At 43.9% G+C, this 19783-nt stretch overlaps 1 long non-coding RNA gene across 1 annotated transcript; it reads right to left on the bottom strand.

Moving 5' to 3' along the window:
• Positions 1–9888: 9888 nt before the first annotated feature.
• LOC148776213 (uncharacterized) lies at positions 9889–19231 on the bottom strand. The gene is made up of 3 exons (XR_016038695.1): positions 19100–19231; positions 16916–17024; positions 9889–15250 (listed from the first exon to the last, which is right to left on the bottom strand). It is a non-coding gene; the product is annotated as an uncharacterized LOC148776213 (long non-coding RNA).
• Positions 19232–19783: the final 552 nt, after the last annotated feature.

Consider the following 19783-nt stretch of genomic DNA (forward strand, 5'->3'; position numbering starts at 1 on the left):
GTGAAGTCACTCAGCCTTCTCCACACAGAAAATGCACACTGTGTAGTAACAAATGAAGAATGCCCAAATAAGAACAAACAGGACAAGCTACTTATTCAGAACTTGCTACCATCACTTGCATCTGGACGAGACTCACAGGCAGGCAGAGGAGTAGGCAAGCTTCATAGTGAAAAAGAAAAGGTGTCAGGTGTGATGTGATAGGAGGGAGCTGCCGTGGGATAGCTGGAGGTGGGCTAACCAGAAGTAGAGCATCCTCTTCGACTGGATTGGGGAGCATGTTTAGCTTTCTTTGATTGGAGAGTGAAAAAGTTGGCTTAAAAGTCAACATTCAGAAAACTAAGATCATGGCATCTGGTCTCATCACTTCATGGCAAATAGATGGGGAAACAATGGAAACAGTGACAGACTTATTTTTTTGGGCTCCAAAATCACTGCAGATGGTGACTGCAGCCTTGAAATTAAAAAGACACTTGTTCCTTGGAAGAAAAGCTATGACCAAATTAGATAGCATATTAAAAAGCAGAGACATTACTTTGCCAACAAAGGTCTGTCTAGTCAAAGCTATGGTTTTTCAAGTAGTCCTGTATGGATGTGAGAGTTGGACTATAAAGAAAGCTGAACGCTGAAGAATTGGTGGTTTTGAACTGCGGCGTTGGAGAAGATTCTTGAGTCCCTTGGACAGCTAGGAGATCAAACCAGTCAATCCTAAAGGAAATCAGTCCTGAATATTCATTGGAAGGACTGATGCTGAAGCTGGAATTCCAGTACTTTGGCCACCTGACTCGAAGAACTGACTCATTTGAAAAGACCCTGATGCTGGGAAGGGGATGACAGAGGATGAAATGGTTGGATGGCATCACTGACTCAATGGACTTGAGTTTGAGTAAACTCTGGGAGTTGGTGAGGTCTGGTGTGCTTCAGTCCATGGGGTCACAAAGAGCTGGACACGACTAAGCAACTGAACTGAAGTCATTGATCCTGAGTTGGAAGTGGGGATAAAAAATATACAGCAGCTGACCAGTCGTCAACCAGGTCCTAAGAATTCTGGGGCAATTACTGCAGAGTTGTTTTCTGGACTGGTTGCTGCAAAGGTTGGGGTTTGGCTTCCATCTGCAGCAAGCAACTCAGGAAGTCAAGCGTAGCTGCAATGGGGAGCTAAACAACAACCCCTGTAGCAATGCCTCTGAGTTGCTGCCAAATGCAAATAATGGTGGCTGACTCCTTGCAAGCTCTGAGTAAATAGCTTTTGCTTGTTCTCATTTCAGTGATCTTAACTATTTCCACATGTCTGACAGCACAGCCTTCCAGGCAGAAGTCCACAGCCTCTAAGTGAAAAGCAAACACAGTGAGTTTGGGAATAGCTGCTGCTGCTGCTGCTAAGTCGCTTCAGTCGTGTCCGACTCTGTGCGACCCCATAGACGGCAGCCCACCAGGCTCCGCTATCCCTGGGATTCTCCAGGCAAGAACACTGGAGTGGGTTGCCATTGCCTTCTCCTGCTGCTGCTGCTAAGTCACCTCAGTCGTGTCCGACTCTGTGTGACCCCATAGACGGCAGCCCACCAGGCTCCCCCATCCCTGGGATTCTCCAGGCAAGAACACTGGAGTGGGTTGCCATTTCCTTCTCCAGTACATGAAAGTGAAAAGTGAAAGTGAATAGCAAGGTGGCCCAAATGGTTGGAGGAGGATAAACTGGGAGGAGCAGTAGGACAACAGGTCAGAGAAGAAAGACAAAGGCAGATTATCCCCGCCCTTATAAAACTTGTGGCTTTGACTCTGAGTGAGCTGGGAAGCCATTGTGGATTTTGAGCTGAAGAATGACCTGATCTGACATGAAGTGCTAGATTCAGAAAAGACTGTATTTAATAAACAGTAATCTAACTGAGCTGTATTGTCCTCTACAGAAGAAAGACTGTGGAAATAGGAAACATAAAGTCTAGCGGAAGAAAGAGCCCGGAAGGAAGAAGATCAGGAATCAGGGGTGTTTATATCCAAAATTCTGGACACATTTCCTCTAAGATGACTCATGAATACGGGAGGATGAAATAGCCCTTAACAGTTAATCATGTTTGCTCTGCACCTATGCTCCCCACTCATATGCCACCTCCTTCATCTAAGTTCTTCCTTTGTACTGGACACTGATGATGGCACAGCAGATACAGCCATGAACCAGACAGACACATCCAGAGGAGATGGAGACTGCTGAAGGGGAGCAAAATTTTTTACACAAAAATGTACCTCTTTCACATGAAGATTAATTTAGGCTGATTATTTTTAAGAAACAGAAGATCAGAAGTTGTTCTTTTTCAGTTCAGTTCAGTCGCTCAGTCGTGTCCGACTCTTTGCGACCCCATGAATCACAGCACGCCAGGCCTCCCTGTCCATCACCAACTCCCAGAGTTCACTCAAACTCATGGCCATCGAGTCGGTGATGCCATCCAGCCATCTCATTCTCTGTCGTCCCCTTCTCCTCCCGCCCCTGATCCTTCCCAGCATCAGGGTCTTTTCCAGTGAGTCAACTCTTTGCATGAGGTGGCCAAAGTATTGCAGTTTCAGCTTTAGCATCAGTCCTTCCAATGAACACCCAGGATTGATCTTTAGAATGGACTGGTTGGATCTCCTTGCAGTCCAAGGGACTCTCAAGAGTCTTCTCCAGTACCACAGTTCAAAAGCATCAATTCTTCAGCGATCAGCCTTCTTCACAGTCCAACTCTCGCATCCATACATGACCACGGGAAAAACCATAGCCTTGACTAGACAGACCTTGGTTTGCAAAGTAATGTCTCTGCTTTTTAATATGCTATCTAGGTTGGTCATAACTTTCCTTCCAAGCAGTAAGCGTCTTTTAATTTCATTCCTGCAATCAGCATCTGCAGTGATTTTGTTACCTCCCCCTTAACTGCCTAAAAGAATTTAGACAAAAGGCCTATTCCTGGAATAGGGCTATTATGAGAAATGTCAGCAAAGAATATAGGCTAGGGAAAGGGGAAGGGACACAATTTTGAAAGAATGACATAGCCCGAGGACACAACATAGACCAATTAGAATCAAATGGGTCCAAGATGGCAGACAAGACAGTTCCGAGGCACCATCAAAGACCAAAAGGTGGGAGGGGGACGCAATTCCAGGAAATCTCCTCCCCTTCCCCAAAAGAGTTGGAATAATCCTCCCACTCATTAGCCTATGAAGTTACCCAGGCTATAAAAACTAACATGCCACATTTGGAGGTCACTTCACTTGCCCTCTGTGTTGGCCCACACTCTGTCTGTGGAGTGTGTTTCTGAAAAATCCACTTCTTAACAATCACTTGAATTCTTTCTACAATGAGACATTAAGAAACGGAGCTTCATTGCTATAGGTTTCTGCTGGGTTCTAGTCCTAGCCATGTGGCTTAGAGTCCCAAACTGAATTTGAGCCAGGTTGAAGTCCCTGCCATGTAGGTTCAAGTCCTCAATTCAGTTCAGTCACTCAGTCATGTCCGACTCCTTGCGACCCCATAGACTGCAGCATGCCAGGATTCCCTGTCCATCAACAACTCCCTGAGCTTGCTCAAACTCATGTCCATTGAGTTGGTGATGCCATCCAACCATCTCATCCTCTCTCGTCCCCTTCTCCTGCTGTCTTCAATTTTCCCAGCATCAGGGTCTTTTCGATGAGTCAGTTCTTTGCATCAAGTGGCCAAAGTATTGGAATTTCAGCTTCAGCATCAGTCCTTCCAATGAATATTCAGGACTTATTTCCTTTAGGATGGACTGGTTGGATCTCCTTGCAGTCCAAGGGACTCTCAAGTGTCTTCTCCAACACCACAGTTCAAAACCATCAGTTCTTTGGCACCAAGCTTTCTGTATAGTACAATTCTCACATCCATACAGGACTACTAGAAAAATCATAGCTTTGACTAGACAGACCTTTGTTGGCAAAGTAATGTCTCTGCTTTCTAATATGCTGTCTAGGTTGGTCATAGCTTTTCTTCCAAGGAGCAAACATCTTTTAATTTCATGGCTGCAGTCACCATCTGCAGTGATTTTGGAGCCCAAAAAAATAAAGTCTGTCACTGTTTCCATTGTTTCCCCATCTATTTGCCATGAAGTGATGAGACCAGATGCCATGATCTTAGTTTTCTGAATGTTGAGTTTTAAGCCAGCTTTTACACTCTCCTCTTTGTCTTTCATCAAGAGGCTCCCTAGTTCCTCTTCACTTTCTACCATAAGGGTGGTGTCATCTGTGTATCTGAGGTTATTGATATTTCTCCCAACAGTCTTGATTCCAGCTTGTGCTTCATCCAGCCTGGCATTTCGCATGATGTACTCTTGTATATAAGTTAAATAAGCAGGGTGATGATATACAGCCTTAACGTACTTCTTTCCCAATTTGGAACCAGCCCTTTGTTCCATGTTTGGTTCTAACTGTTGCTTCTTGACCAGCATATAGATTTCTCAGGAGGCAGGTAAGGTAGTCTGGTATTCCCATCTCTTTAGGAATTTTCCAGTTTGTTGTGATCCACACAGTCAAAAGCTTTGGCATAATCAATAAAGCAGAAATAGATGTTTTTCCTGGAATTCTCTTGCTTTTTTGATAATCCAATGGATGTTGGCAATTTGATCTCTGGTTCCTCTACCTTTTCTAAATCCAGTTTGAACATCTGGAAGTTCACAGTTCATATACTGTTGACAATATCTGAAGTTCATGTACTCCTGGCTTGGAGAATTTTGAGCATTACTTTACTAGCGTGTGAGATGAGTGCAATATGTGGTAGTTTGAACATTCTTTGACATTGCCCTCCTTTGGGATTAGAATGAAAACTGACCTTTTCCAGTCCTGTGGCCACTGCTGAGTTTTCCAGATTTGCTGGCATATTGAGTGCAGCACTTTCACAGCATCATCTTTTAGGATTTGAAATAGCTCAAATGAAATACTGTCACCTCTACTAGCTTTGTTCATAGTGATGCTTCCCTAAGGCCCACTTGACTTCACATTCCAGGATGTCTGGCTCTAGGTGAGCGATCACACTGTTGTGGTTGTCTGGGTTATGAAGATCTTTTTTGTTTTTGTTTCTTTTTTTATGAAGATCTTTTTTGTATAGTTTTTCTGTGTATTCTTGCCACCACTTCGTAATATCTTCTGCTTCTGTTAGGTTGATACCATTTCTATATTCCTTTGAAGAAAGTAGGGAAAACCACTAGACCATTCAGGTATGATCTAAATCAAATCCCTTATGACTATACAATGGAAGTGACAAATAGATTCATGGGATTAGATCTGATAGAGTGCCTGAAGAACTATGGATGGAGGTTTGTGACAATGTACAGGAGGCAATGATCGAGACCACCCCCAAGAACAAGAAATTCAAAAAGGCAAAATGCTTGTCTGAGGAGGCCTTACAAATAGTTGAGAAAAGAAGAGAAGTGAAAGGCAAAGGAGAAAAGGAAACATATACCCATTTAAATGCAGAGTTCCAAAGAACAGCAAGGAGAGATAAGAAAGCCTTCCTCAGTGGTCAGTGCAAAGAAATAGAGGAGGAAAACAATAGAATGGGAAAGACTAGAGATCTCTTCAAGAAAATTAGAGATACCAAGGGAACATTTCGTGTAAAGATGGGCGCGATAAAAGACAGAAATGGTTCAAGTCCTTATCTGAGGTAAATGGTTTTAGGTGTAGTGGGGGGAAACTCAGCAGAGCCTAGAGATTAGAGTCCACTCTGAGTCCCACTCTCTGCAGGATCCAGTCAATATTTACCAAATATTTGCTTTTCCATCTCCACTTGCACTGCCCTCCTCCCATTTGAAGTCCCCAAACACTACCCCTAGCAGCCTCTTTTGTTTTTAACTGAACATGATATTTAAGGTGAAAATTTCTGCCATTTTGTTGAGTTACTCCTCTCCTTTGGTGAGAGGGTTTCTGCCTCTCTCCCATGTGTACATGTTATCAAACTTTTGATTATCTCCTTACTCACATCAATTTAATTCTTAGACCAGTCAGCACTTAGAAAGGTAGAGGAAAATATCTTCATGACACTGCTGGAAAAAACAAGCAGTTATAACGTGCCATTCCCAGTGGGCTGTCAACTGAAAGATGCACAACATGAGAGTTGTGAAGGAAGTTTTATTTTGGCAAAATGAGGACTGCAGCCCGGGAGACGGCACCTCAGATAGCTCTGAGAAACCCCTCCCAAGAAGGAGTGGAGGAAGGTCAATGTATTATGATTTTGGGGAAAGGGGAGTTCAATGCAATCAAGCAATTATTTTACAAGAGGTTTTTTGCTTCACTCGGAGCTGAAGTCAGCACAAAGGGAGGGATTTAGTGCTTTTCTAGATAATGAGGAGATAAGGATGGGACCGTGAAATCAGTTCCTAATGCTCAAAATTCTCCAAGCCAGGCTTCAACAGTACATGAACCATGAACTTCCACATGTTCAAACTGGATTTAGAAAAGGCAAAGAAACTAGAGATCAAATTGCCAACATCCGTTGGATCATCAAAAAAGCAAGAGAGTTCCAGAAAAACATCTACTGCTTTATTGACTACGCCAAGGCCTTTGACTGTGTGGATCACAACAAACTGTGGAAAATTCTTAAAGAGATGGGAATACCAGACCACCTGACCTGCCTCCTGAGAAATCTGTATGCAGATCAGGAAGCAACAGTTAGAACCAGACATGGAACAACGGACTGGTTCCAAATTGGGAAAGAAGTACGTCAAGGCTGTATATCGTCACCCTGCTTATTTAACTTATATGCAGAGTACATCACGCAAAATGCAGGGCTGGATGAAGCACAAGCTGGAATCAGGGTTGCCAGGAGAAATATCAATAACCTCAGATATGCAGATGACACCACCCTTATGTTAGAAAGTGAAAAACTATAAACAGTCTCTTGATGAAGGGCAAAGAGGAGCATGAAAAAGCTGGCTTAAAACTCAACATTAAGAAAACTAAGATCATGGCATCTGGTCCCATCAGTTCATGGCAGATAGATGGGGAAACAATAGAAACAGTGACAGACTTTATTTTTTTGGGCTCCAAAATCACTGCAGATGGTGACTGCAGCCATGAAATTAAAAGATGTTTGCTCCTTGGAAGAAAAGCTATGACCAACCTAGACAGCATATTAGAAAGCAGAGACATTACTTTGCCAACAAAGGTCCATCTAGTCAAAGCTATGATTTTTCCAATAGTCATGTATGGATGTGAGAGTTGGACTATAAAGAAAGCTGAGCACAGAAGAATTGATGCTTTTGAACTGTGGTGTTGGAGAAGACTCTTAGGAGTCTTTTGGACTGCAAGAAGATCCAACTAATCAATCCTAAAGGAAATAAGTCCTGAATATTCATTGGAAGGACTGATGCTGAAGCTGAAATTCCAATACTTTGGCCATCTGATGCAAAGAACTGACTCATTTGAAAAGACCCTGATACTGGGAAAGATTGAAGGCGAGAGGAAAAGGGGACGACAGAAGATGAGATGGTTGGATGGCATCACTGACTCAATGGACATGAGTTTGAGTAAGCTCCAGGAGTTGGTGATGGACAGGGAAGCCTGGCCTGTCCATGGGGTCTCAAAGAGTCGGACACGACTGAGCAACTGAATTGAACTGAAAGACCTGTTCCACCAGTTTCCCTGAAGCACAAAGTGCCCCATTCTCCACCTTGAGCTCCCTGCAGATTGAGTCGAAGGTCAACAGCTTCAGCAGAACAGGATTCAGTCCCCACAGAGGCAGATGGCAAATGACCTTGGCAATCACAAATTTGTAGTTGACAAGCCTCATAGATTATGTTAGATCATTTTGATATGGATTTAGTCAAGTACCATGGTTCCCAAACTGGGAAACAAAGCATCCCAGGGAACAAGAGCAAATCCACAGAGTCACCATGGGTATTTTTAAATTTCAAGGGAAATTCAGCAGCACCTGTCAAACACTGTACAAGACTGCTAACTTCAGGTAGTTCACAGTTTCAACATGAAATCATGCTGCATTGCTTTTAATGATATCGTTGGGCAAGAAAAACAACATTTCCTCTACCATCTTAGGTTCAGTTTGGGTTATCTGCGAATTAAACTGACAAAAGAGATTAGCAAAAGTTTACTTCTGGAAATAATGCAGATACACACAGAAGTGCTTAGTGGGGAAAGAAAAGATTTCTACAGTGAGGACAAGTAGGTTTCTTTAGCAAAGACAAATGGGTTTTTAGGAGGGCAGATAGGAGACAAAAAAGGTAGCGACTTAGCACATACGCACAAGCGTGGTATCCTGAGTAGGTCTCCATGACTCATATCTCTGTGAAACTGTTTTTGGTGTTTTCTACGATAAAAAGCAAGTACTATGCAGAATGAGTGTTTGTGCTCAGTGCTCAGTTATGCCTGGCCCTTTGCAACCCCATGGAGTGTAGCCTGCCAGGTTCCTCTGTCCATGGGATTTTCCAGGCAAGAATACTGGAGTGGGTTAGCATTTCCTCCTCCAGGGGGTCTTCCTGACCCAGGGATCAAACCTGCTTCTCCTGCATTGCCATCAGGTTCTTTACTGCTGAGCTCTCAGGGATGCCCCTAGGATGAGTGTGATGGTGTTCAAATCTGATTTTAAAGTTTGAGTAGTTGTGCGGTGCTCAGCCAGCACACACATCTCAATACTATGTATCGGCTATTTAAGAATGAAGTGAAAATATTATTTTTCCTTTTAATTTATGTGTATTTTTCCCCAAAACAACTCCTAAATTGTTAGAACATAAATCCTTTTTTCTGTTTTTAAAAATAACATTTTAAATTTATTTTGGGCTGTGCTGGGTCTTCACTGCTGGGCAGGGTTCCTCCAGTTGCAACAAGCAGGGCTACTCTCTGCTTGTGGTGCTCAGGCTTCTCCCTGTGGTGGCTTCTCTAATTGTAGAGCATGGGCTCTAGAGTGTGAGGGCTTCAGAGGTTTCAGCTCCCGGGCTCTAGAGCACAGGCTTAATGGTTTGGGTGCACCATCTTAGCTCTTGCACAGCACGTGGGATCTTCCTGGATCAGGGATGGAACCTGTGTCTTCTGCATTGGCAGGCAGATTCTTTACCACTGAGCCACCAGGGAAGCCCCATAAATGCTTAGTAAGTCCCTGGGTCGGGAAGATCCCCTGGAGAAGGAAACGGTAACCCACTCCAGTATTCTTGCCTGGAGAATCCCATGGACGGAGAAGCCTGGTAGGCTACAGTCCACGGGGTCGCATAGAGTCGGACACGACTGAGTGACGGAACGGAACGGAACGAAGTCGTATGAACATAAAAATATATGGGACTGTTGAGTATGTCTTTTGGCCTACAAGGCTTGATGCAGAAAGTAAAAGCTCCAGGGTTTAGTTTTGATGAACCCCTGTTTAGTGGTTGAAGGTTCTGTTTGTAAACTTCATGTGTTCAAATCCCAGCTGAGTTGCTTGCTGACTACGTGCTTTTCTTGGACAAGTTATAATATTTACCATCGCCGTGCCTCAGTTTCTTCATCTGTAAATTGGGAATGATGATAACAGGACCTAACTTTCAGGGCTGTGGTGAGGATTGAGTGGAATGGCATTGTGAAGCCCTCAGTCCAGTGCCTGCCCCTCACTCCCACCTGGCATACCAGTTAATGGGGTAGAGTTACATAAAGCAAGCTCCGAAGGTTTTCTGAAGAATGCAGTGTTCTGTGTTCCCGCTCCACCCATCCCAGGATCAGGCTGACTGAACAATCCTTCCCTTTGTCTTAGGCCTTGGGAGATAAAGTCAAGTCTGGAAAAAGAAGGGAGGGTTTTATGAGGTCCTCATCCTAGCCCAATCAGTCTGACAGTACCAGGTTTTCTTGGCCAGTTGCACAGAAGGAGACTCTAAAGTACAGGAGGAACCAGGGACCAAACAAAGGAAACGAAAACCTACAGTCCTGTGCTTGGTGGGAGGGTGGAGTTTAGAAAAAATTTCCCTGAAGCCATGTTTGGGTGGCTCAGTGGGTAAAGAATCCATCTGCCTTCAAAGCATTAGACACAGGAGACAGTTGGTTCCATTGCTTGGTCAGGAAGATCCCCCTGGAGAAGGAAATGGCAACCCACTCCAGTATTTTTGCCTGGGAAATCCTGTGGACAGAGGAGCCTGGCGGGCCACAGTCCATGGGGTCACAAAAGAGTCAGACATGACCAAGCAACTGAACACGCAAAGCAAAGCAAACTACAAAGTTTCCACCTTTTATTACACACATAAAGATGTGACATGGTGTGTCAAAAAACCTCTTATGTTATGTAATATAATGCACCTGGGTTGTTAACTGAAGCTGCTTCTCTGTATCAAAATGAATTAGAAGGTCCAGGTAAGAGGGTTGGGAACGGTGTTTCATTCCTGATGCTGTTGTTCAGTCACCAAGTCATGTCCGACTCTTTAAGACCCCATGGACTGCACAGGCTTCCCTGTCCTCCACTATCTCCTGGAGCTTGCTCAAACTCATGTCCATTGAGTCGGTGATGCCATCCAACCATTTCATCCTCTGTCGCCCCTTCTCCTGCCTTCAATCTTTCCCAGCATCAGGGTCTTTTCCAGTGAGTCAGTTCTTTGCATCAGGTGGCCAAAGTATTGGAACTTCAGCTGCAGCATCAATCCTTCCAATGAATATTCAGGGTTGATTTCCTTTAGGATTGACTGGTTTGATCTCCTCGCAGTTCAAGGGACTCTCAAGAGTCTTCTCTAACACCACAGTTTCAAAGCATACATTCTTCATTTATTACTGATGACACAATTTCAAAAAGCAAAGTTTCTGATGGTGTCTGATTTTAGAGGCCAAGACTTCTCAGTGAGTAAGAAAGCAGGAGTCCTCATGCCACTCTGCTGCTGTAACTTGTCCTTGGGAGAAATAAGTGTTTCCTGTTCAGCTCTGTAACTTGGCTTTATCTTTATTATCCCAACAAAAAGAATGGCAGGGCACATTTTTAACTTCTTGTGCTTTCTCATTGCTAATTTTTGCTTTCTCAATCTTGAGAATAAGGAGGAGGGGAACTTCATGGCGGCCAGGTAGGAGGAGACAACAGCAGCATCTTTCTTTCTGGCAGCAAGGGGACAAAAACCAAAGGTGCCTGTGTATTCCCACCAACACCCTGACAGGTGGCAGAGGCTGAGCGTCTGGCGGGGGGAGGCTGGGGCCCTTGATCAACTGGAGAGAGGGGAGGCTGGTGGGAGGCCTTGCACAGCCTGGGGCACTCCCCTGCCCCACCCCAGCATTCCTCTCTCTTGGAAAATCTTCCCTGTTATCTCAAGAATCCGGGGACGTTGGGGGGAGGGGAGGGCTAGCACCGTCATTTTTCTGGTTCCCAGAGCCATCCTGGGTAGAATTGCCAGATGTTTTACTAATTACTAGAGCAACCCTTTTAGGGTGAATGTGGTCTCAGCTTCTGATCTCCACAGTCTGGCCCCAGTCTCCCTTCCCAGCTGACTGCCATTCCTACCCTCTGCCTTCACTGTCCTGGCGTCATCCTCTCCCCTGAAGCCACACAGACCTGGTTTCAGTCCCAGTGAAAAGAAAGAAAGTGAAGTTGCTCAGTCATGTCCGACTCTTTGCGACCCCACGGACTGTAGCCCACCAGGCTCCTCCATCCATTGAATTTTCTAGGCAAGAGTACTGGAGTGGGTTGCCATTTGCTTCTCCAGGGGATCTTCCTGGCCCAGGGATCGAACCCAGGTCTCCCGCATTGCGGGCAGACACTTTACCATCTGAAACACCAGGGAATCCCATGTGATCTCACGTACAAATGGCAGAGGCCTGGATAAATTATTTGCCCTGGAGCCCTGATCTCCCGATCTGATAAATGGGGCCAATAAATACCTACCTCATAGGGTTATTGGGAGACTGGAATGAGATGAAGACAGTTACCAAATACATAATTTGTACCCTATAAAAGTCACTTCCCTTTCATGTGCTGTTTCTGCCGCCTGCAACGCTCTTGCTCACTTTTCCTTCACCATTCCCGATCCAAATGGAACCAAGCAGAGCCCTGCCCCCTCGCCCAAGTACAAAGGTCCCTCCATGCTGCCTGCCTTTTGTTTGTAGAGAAGTTGAAGTCTCCCGGTCCCCCCCTCCACCCCACCCCCACCTCCCCACCCCATCACAAAAAGAGCAGGCTCAAGCAGCTAATGATTAGACAATAGAGTCAGAGAAGCCTTCAGTGTCTGATGCATGTTCCTGAGTCATTTTATAGATGCTGTAACTGCCCACCAGAGGGAAAAGTTAACTGCATGATGACCAGACTGCAGCCATGGCGTTAGCTGCTCCATCTTGAGCAGTCCTGAACCTATGGCTACTACTGAACCTATGAACCAATTCCAAGAACCCTTAAGAGAATGGAATTTACACTATTGCTCACAATACTCTATATCCTGCGGGCATCAAAGTAATTATAGCTTGCTCTGTATATGTAAGCGGGCAACTAAAATTGTCTGCAAAGAGACACTACTGTCCCATGTTGACATCTTTCGCTCTGTATCAGCCTGAAGAACTGAAAGAAGATAGATCTTCCCCCCTAGTCCCATAGAAATGGAATGATGCTCTGACAAGTGGGGATTTGTAAGCAGCTTTTGGCAGCAGAGAGCTCTTTGCAGGAAAGAGTTCTCTGCAGGGGGCCTCTTTTGTCTTGTCACTTTAGCAAAACTATGTTGTAACTAATCTTCAACCAGGCACTCCCACCCTCTGCTCCTCTCTGGCCCAAGCAAACATTGCAAATCTTTGATCACACAATCCCTTGCCTAAATACCGGCTGCTTCTTTCCATAGATCAAAGAAGCAGAAATGAAGAATAAGTAATTAACCGATGACCTGATTTCTTAAATTCCCCTTCAGTAATCTCACAAACAAACTGTATAAACAAGATAACATCTAAAGTAAGATCTCGAGGAGTCAACAAGCCTGCATCAGTGGAAGATGGCAATGAGTCTGATCCTGTATTTCCATAATTAACTGAGATTGCTTCCCCTTTTCCTTTAAAAACTTTCAGGGCTGAGCAGAATCTTTGGATTTGGGATGCAAAATCTTTGGATTTTAGGATCCACCTCCCCCCTACCCCCCAGAATGTCAGGTGATTAAAAGCAATGCTTTCCATTTCTACCAACATTTGCCTCCTGAGCATTGATTTTCAGGAGGCAAGAAGCTGGACCTGAGTTTGGTAATACAAAAAGCATTCACCAGCTCGGTAGAAGTCCCTGCCTGGCCAAGTCCCTCCTCTGAACACATCATCCCCCAATCAACTGGCTTCAGTTTCAAAGAATGGCCTGTGATTTGAAAGCTGTGGCATGTATCCTGTGACACATCTCAGGTTGTGATTTGCCATCTCCTGGTGAGTGGGAGAAAAATGGAACTGGATAAGACCCTTTTGGGGCCTTTCCCAGAGAGGCATTCCCATATCCTCTGCTTTAGCTCCTCCCTTAAGTACCTAGATAAAAGTATTTGATGCAAATTTCCTGAGTTGTTTTGCCGAAGTGAAATCCCCCCACCAAAAGGAAGATGTATTTGAAGACCCAGAGCATATAGCCTCAGGCCTTCCGAAACCTAAGGACTGATAGGGTTGAACCCTGTGACACCACCCTGCCTCACTATCAGCCAATCAGAGAATTGTGCACGAGCTGATTGCACACCTCGCAACACCTCTCCCCCACCAACTGCCCTTTAAAAATGCTTTGCCGAAACCCCATGGTAGCTCAGCTGGTAAAGAATCTGCCTGCAATGTGGAAGACCTGGGTTTGATCCCTGGGTTGGAAAGATCTCCTGGAGGAGGGGAACACAACCCACTTCGGTATTCAGGCCTGGAGAATTCCATGGACTATAGTCCATGGGGTCACTAAGAGTCAGACTTGACTAGCAACTTTTCACTTCACTTCACTTCTGGGGAGCCTGAGGCTTTTCAGGGCATGAGTCACCTCATCTCCTGCAATAAGTCTATCTGATCCAAATTCTGACATTTCAGTTTGTTTGACTTCACTGTAAGTTGAGCACATGAACTTGCGTTAACATCGGGACCCACCCAGAACCTGAAAATTGGTATGAAGATGATTTTAAACTGAAGACATTTGAAATTCAATAGCTGCAGACAAAAGTCATCTCAAAGCATCTCTCATCTACTAAAAGCAGAAACAAGAACTACCATAAATTCCTTCTTTGGGGTGAGTCTGCTCCCAGGAGAAAGACCAAGAAAAACTGTATCATAAATCCCCTCTCCTGGGAAGTCTTATGTCTCTGAAGACAGAAAGACCACTGGCACCTACATAAACAAACACTCACAGACTTTCTTGTTGGCCTTTTGCTCTCCTAAAAACCCATTTGTCTTTCCAAAGGAAATCTGTCCGTTCTTCTCATAGGAAACTTTCCTAGCCCTCCCTTTTCCCTACGTGGGGATGGGGAAAGTTTCCCTTCTCTTCCAGGTTCTTTGGCTGGTCTAGTAATTAAATTGACATAAGATAGATTCAGTTCAGTTCAGTTCAGTTGCTCAGTTGTGTCCGACCCTTTGTGACCCCATGAATCACAGCACGCCAGGCTACCTGTCCATCACCAACTCCCGGAGTTCACTCAAACTCACCTCCATCGAGTTGGTGATGCCATCCAGCCATCTCATTCTCTGTCGTCCCCTTCTCCTCCTGCCCCCAATCCCTCCCAACATCAGAGTCTTTTCCAGTGAGTCAACTCGTCTCATGAGGTGGCCAAAGTATTGCAGTTTCAGCTTTAGCATCAGTCCTTCCAGTGAACACCCAGGATTGATCTCCTTTAGAATAGACTGTTTGGATCTCCTTGCAGTCCAAGGGACTCTCAAGAGTCTTCTCCAACACCACAGTTCAAAACCATCAATTCTTCGGTGATCAGCTTTCTTCACCGTCCAACTCTCACCTCCATACATGACCACGGGAAAAACCATAGCCTTGACTAGATGGACCTTTGTTGGCAAAGTAATATCTCTGCTTTTTAATATACTATCTAGGTTGGTCACAACTTTCCTTCCAAGGAGTAAGTGTCTTTTAATTTCATGGCTGCAATCAGCATCCGCAGTGATTTTGGAGCCCCCCCAAAATAAAGTCTGCCATTGTTTCCACTGTTACCCCATCTATTTCCCATGAAGTGATGGGACCAGATGCCATGATCTTCGTTTTCTGAATGTTGAGCTTCAAGCCAACTTTTTCACTCTCCTCTTTCACTTTCATCAAGAGGCTTTTTAGTTCCTCTTCACTTTCTGCCATAAGGGTGGTGTCATCTGCATATCTGAGGTGATTGATATTTCTCCCGGCAATCTTGATTCCAGCCTATGCATGGAAAAGAAATGCAAAAAAGCTGTCTGAGAAGGCCTTACAAATAGCTGTGAAAAGAAGAGAAGCGAAAAGCAAAGGAGAAAAGGAAAGATATAAGCATCTGAATGCAGAGTTCCAAAGAATAGCAAGGAGAGATAAGAAAGCCTTCCTCAGTGGTCAGTGCAAAGAAATAGAGGGAAACAACAAAATAGGAAAGACAAGAGATCTCTTCAAGGAAATTAGAGATTCCAAGGGAACATTTCATGCAAAGATGGGCTCGATAAAGGACAGAAATAGTGTGGACCTAATAGAAGCAGAAGATATTAAGAATAGGTGGCAAGAATACACAGAAGAACTGTACAAAAAAGATCATCATGACCAAGATAATGGTGTGATCACTCACCTAGAGCCAGACATCCTGGAATGTGAAATCATGTGGGCCTTAGGAAGCATCACCTTGAACAAAGCTAGTGGAGGTGATGGAATTCCAGTTGAGCTATTTCAAATCCTAAAAGATGATGCTGTGAAAGTGCTGTACTCAATATGCCAGCAAATTTGGAAACCTCAGCAGTGGCCACAGGGCTGGAAAAGGTCAGTCTTCATCCCAATCCCAAAGAAAGGCAATGCCAAAGAATGCTCAAACTACTGCATAATTGCACTCATCTCACACGCTAGTAAAGTCGTGCTCAAAATTCTCCAAGCCAGGCTTCAGCAATACGTGAACCCTGAACTTACAGATGTTCAAGCTGGTTTTAGAAAAGGCAGAGGCACCAGAGATCAAATTGCCAACATCCGCTGGAATGGAAAAAGCAAGAGAGTTCCAGAAAGACATCTATTTCTGCTTCATTGACTATGCCAAAGCCTTTGACTGTGTGGATCACAATAAACTGTGGAAAATTCTGAAAGACATGGGAATACCAGACCACCTGAGCTGCCTCTTGAGAAATCTGTATGCAGGTCAGGAAGCAACAGTTAGAACTGGACATGGAACAACAGACTGGTTCCAAATAGGAAAAGGAGTACATCAAGGTTGTATATTGTCACCCTGCTTATTTAAGATAGATTAACAGGAGAAAAATAAAAGTTTAATAACGTGTAAACCAGTCCGTTCTAAAGGAGATCAGTCGTGGGTGTTCACTGGAAGGACTGATGCTAAAGCTGAAACTCCAATACTTTGGCCACCTCATGTGAAGAGTTGACTCACTGGAAAAGACTCTGATGCTGGGAGGGATTGGGGGCAGGAGGAGAAGGGGACGACAGATAATGAGATGGCTGGATGGCATCACCGACTCGATGGACATGAGTTTGAGTGAACTCCAGGAGTTGGTGATGGACAGGGAGGCCTGGCGTGCTATGATTCATGGGGTCGAAAGAGTCAGACACGACTGAGCAACTGAACTGAAATGAACTGAACTGATACACCCTTTGGTCGCAAAGAGTCAGAAATGATGACTGAAGCGACTTAGCACACACATGCACACATACACCTTTTACACAGAGGAGAACCCAGGAAAACTGAGTAAGTTTCTGAAATGGCCAAAGCCATTACCTTAAATACATCTTCAGCTAAAGACAAAAGAAGATAGAAGATGGTGGCAGGCAGAGAAATTAGTTATGGAAGGTTATCATGCAAAGCACAGTGAACAAGGGTAAGATTGTTATGAAGAATTAAGTATATACCTTCTTCATTGTTAACGGTTTCAAGAGATTTGGTCATCCTCTTCCTGGTAGAGGAAGGGAGACACCCTTATGAAAGGAGGGAGATTTCTCTTTTAATTGTAAATATTTCCTGCAAAAGGATAATTTCTACTTAGTTTTTGGAGATTTTCCTCTGCTATTTCCTAAAAGTATAAAACAATCTAAAAGTCTAAAATAATCAATATAACAAAGAGGCACATCTTGGGGCTGTATATTTTGCTTCCCTTCTAAGTTAGATATTGTTTTAAAAAAAGAAAAAAAACAAAAACAAAAAAAACAACAAGAACCGGCTCCAAATAGAGTCATAGAATTCTCCAGACAAGAATACTGGAGTGGGTTGCCATTTGCTCCTCCAGGGGATCCTCCTGACCCAGGGATCAACCTGCATCTTCTGCGTTGCAGGCTGATTATTTTCCACTGAGCCATCACGGAAGCCTCGGTATGATAGTTGATAGAATTGAGGTAAAAGTTTATTTTTTAAAATTAGTATGTTTGATGGAGAAGGAAATGGCGCAGTATTCTTGCTTGGAGAATCCCATGGACAGAGGAGCCTGGTAGGCTACAGTTCATGGGGTCTCAAGAGTCGGACACAACTTAGCAACTAAACCATCATTTGTTAAATATAAGAACATGTCAAAATTTTAAGTGTACCATTTCAAAAGTTTGTGTATCTACTTCACAATTGTAAAAAATAAAAGATAATGCATCATTTATTATGTCAAAGTTTATGTGTCAAAAATGGAATATACAGTAAATATTTCACATAAAATCTAATAGTACAATTAAAAAAAACCAATTAGTACATTTGAATGGACTTTATGTAAGATGGTTACATCTCTTTTGCCTGGTTATATTGTAGAATAGACATTGTGTCTTATTGGGGAATGTTTCCCCTGCCTGGTGTTATAAATCTGGCATATAAATCTGCCCATAGGACAATATTAATTAACCATATTAAAGGAAACCAACAAGGTTACCTGAGCCCACACAATATGAAATAAAAACTGGGGGCTAATATTCAGGGGCTAATAAAAGCAATAATGGAGGGTTTTCTCTGCCCCTAGGGTGGATTGGTCTAGGTTTGACTTGTATACTCAGAAGGAAGGTCTTTGTTGAATGCCTTCTGCAAATTTCGAAGGCATGATAAATTGAACTCCAAAATTCTAGAACACAGAATTCTGTTTTTTGGTTGTGCTATGTGGCAGGCGGGATCTTAGTTCCCTGATGAAGAATCAAACCTGTGTGCCCTGTAGTGGAAGAGCAGTCCAGTCTTAACAACTGGACCACCAGGAAGTCCCAGGAACATAGAACTCTTGATTTTCAGGTTATTTGGAAATATTCTCAGTGATATAAAAAAGCAAATTAAAGAAAATGTAGTTGGGCAAATCAAAATTTGTTGTCTTTTAGTTGGCAAACCAGTTATTTGGGGATTAAGAGTTTGAATTCTGGGACTCAGATTTATCACTTATCAGTCATGTGACCTTAGGTGTTTAAAAGAGCCACATCAGTAACATGAGGCAAAGAACAGAACTCTTACTGGGTTGTTGTGAGACTTAAACAAGTTAATAGCCATGAAGTGGGACTTCCCTGGTGGTCCAGTGGCTATGCTCCCAATGCAGGGGACCTGGTTGGATCCCTGGTCAGGGAACTAGATACACATGCTGCAACTAAAGATCCCCCATGTGACAACAAAGATCAAAGATCCTGCATGCTGGAACTAAGACCTGGTACAAACAAGTAAATTTAAAAAAAAAAAAATTCATCCATAAAGGGCTCAGCACTGTCCAGCAGCATAATTACTATATCGTAGTTGTTGTTGCTGCTCTCAGTATTATTACTATTTTTAAGGCACTTGCCTGAGGACCTTCTGATTAGAACTGAAATGAACATACTTTCCTGTGTTGAACAATACTAGGACCAAGCAAAAATAATCTAGCTGCTTGCTCCAGGAAATATCTGCTCCTGAAAGATAAGATTACAAACTAACCAAGCAGACAATTTATCAAGACTAACAGCTGGCTCATCAAGACTCTTTTAAGACCCCTGCCTCCATGACCCACCCATCTATTAAGTCAAAAATTGCACCCACCCAACCAGTTTCCTCCTTTGCAAGACCCAACCTCAAAAGACCTCTTTCTGGAGTTCTAGCCCCATATATCCAATTACCTGGTTGTCTCACGGGCAGATCAGAATCAACATATTGAAAGCTGAACTCTTTTTTTATGTTTTTGGTTGCACCAAGTGGCTCAGGATCTTGGGTCCCCAACTGAGGCAGGAGATAGATGGGCTCTTGGTTATACACTTACAACTGGCCTCCTGTTTACATTTCATGGGGCAGGAAATAGTGGGCTTCAGGCAGGATGCTTACAGCTCATCTCCTATTTGCATTTCCTGAGACACGAGATAGGTAGGTTTCCAGGTTAGACTTTTAAAATTAACCTCTTCTTTACGCTCCTGAATAAAATTAACAACAGAGACAGGGTAAAGAGCGAAATTTGTCTCTTGTGGATGCCTTAGAATAATAGTCACGACAAGGACAAAGAGGGGCAAAGCCTTGTTTGAGTGAATGACCCAGAGATCACTGCTCGCCATACTTTCTTGGGACAAGGGAGACATTACACACGGGCAGAAAGGTTCCTTGAGGGTCAATGACAAGACAACGCCAGGCCATAATGAGTCTTGCTTCTCCCAGACGCCTTTGCGCTGAGACCCATCTTGAATGAGAGATGCATGCACACCGAGAGTGATGGTGCTGAGACAGATTAGCCAGGAGGAGAGGAATGGGATGATTGGCCAGAAGACAGACAAAGACTCCGAAAATCGCCCCCTTGCATTTGAAGATCCCAACGG

The sequence above is a fragment of the Moschus berezovskii genome, chromosome 11, assembly GCF_049115385.1.
Source record: "Moschus berezovskii isolate FMDL1 chromosome 11, NW_MosBer_1.0, whole genome shotgun sequence".
In the NCBI taxonomy this organism is placed as follows: Eukaryota; Metazoa; Chordata; class Mammalia; order Artiodactyla; family Moschidae; genus Moschus; species Moschus berezovskii.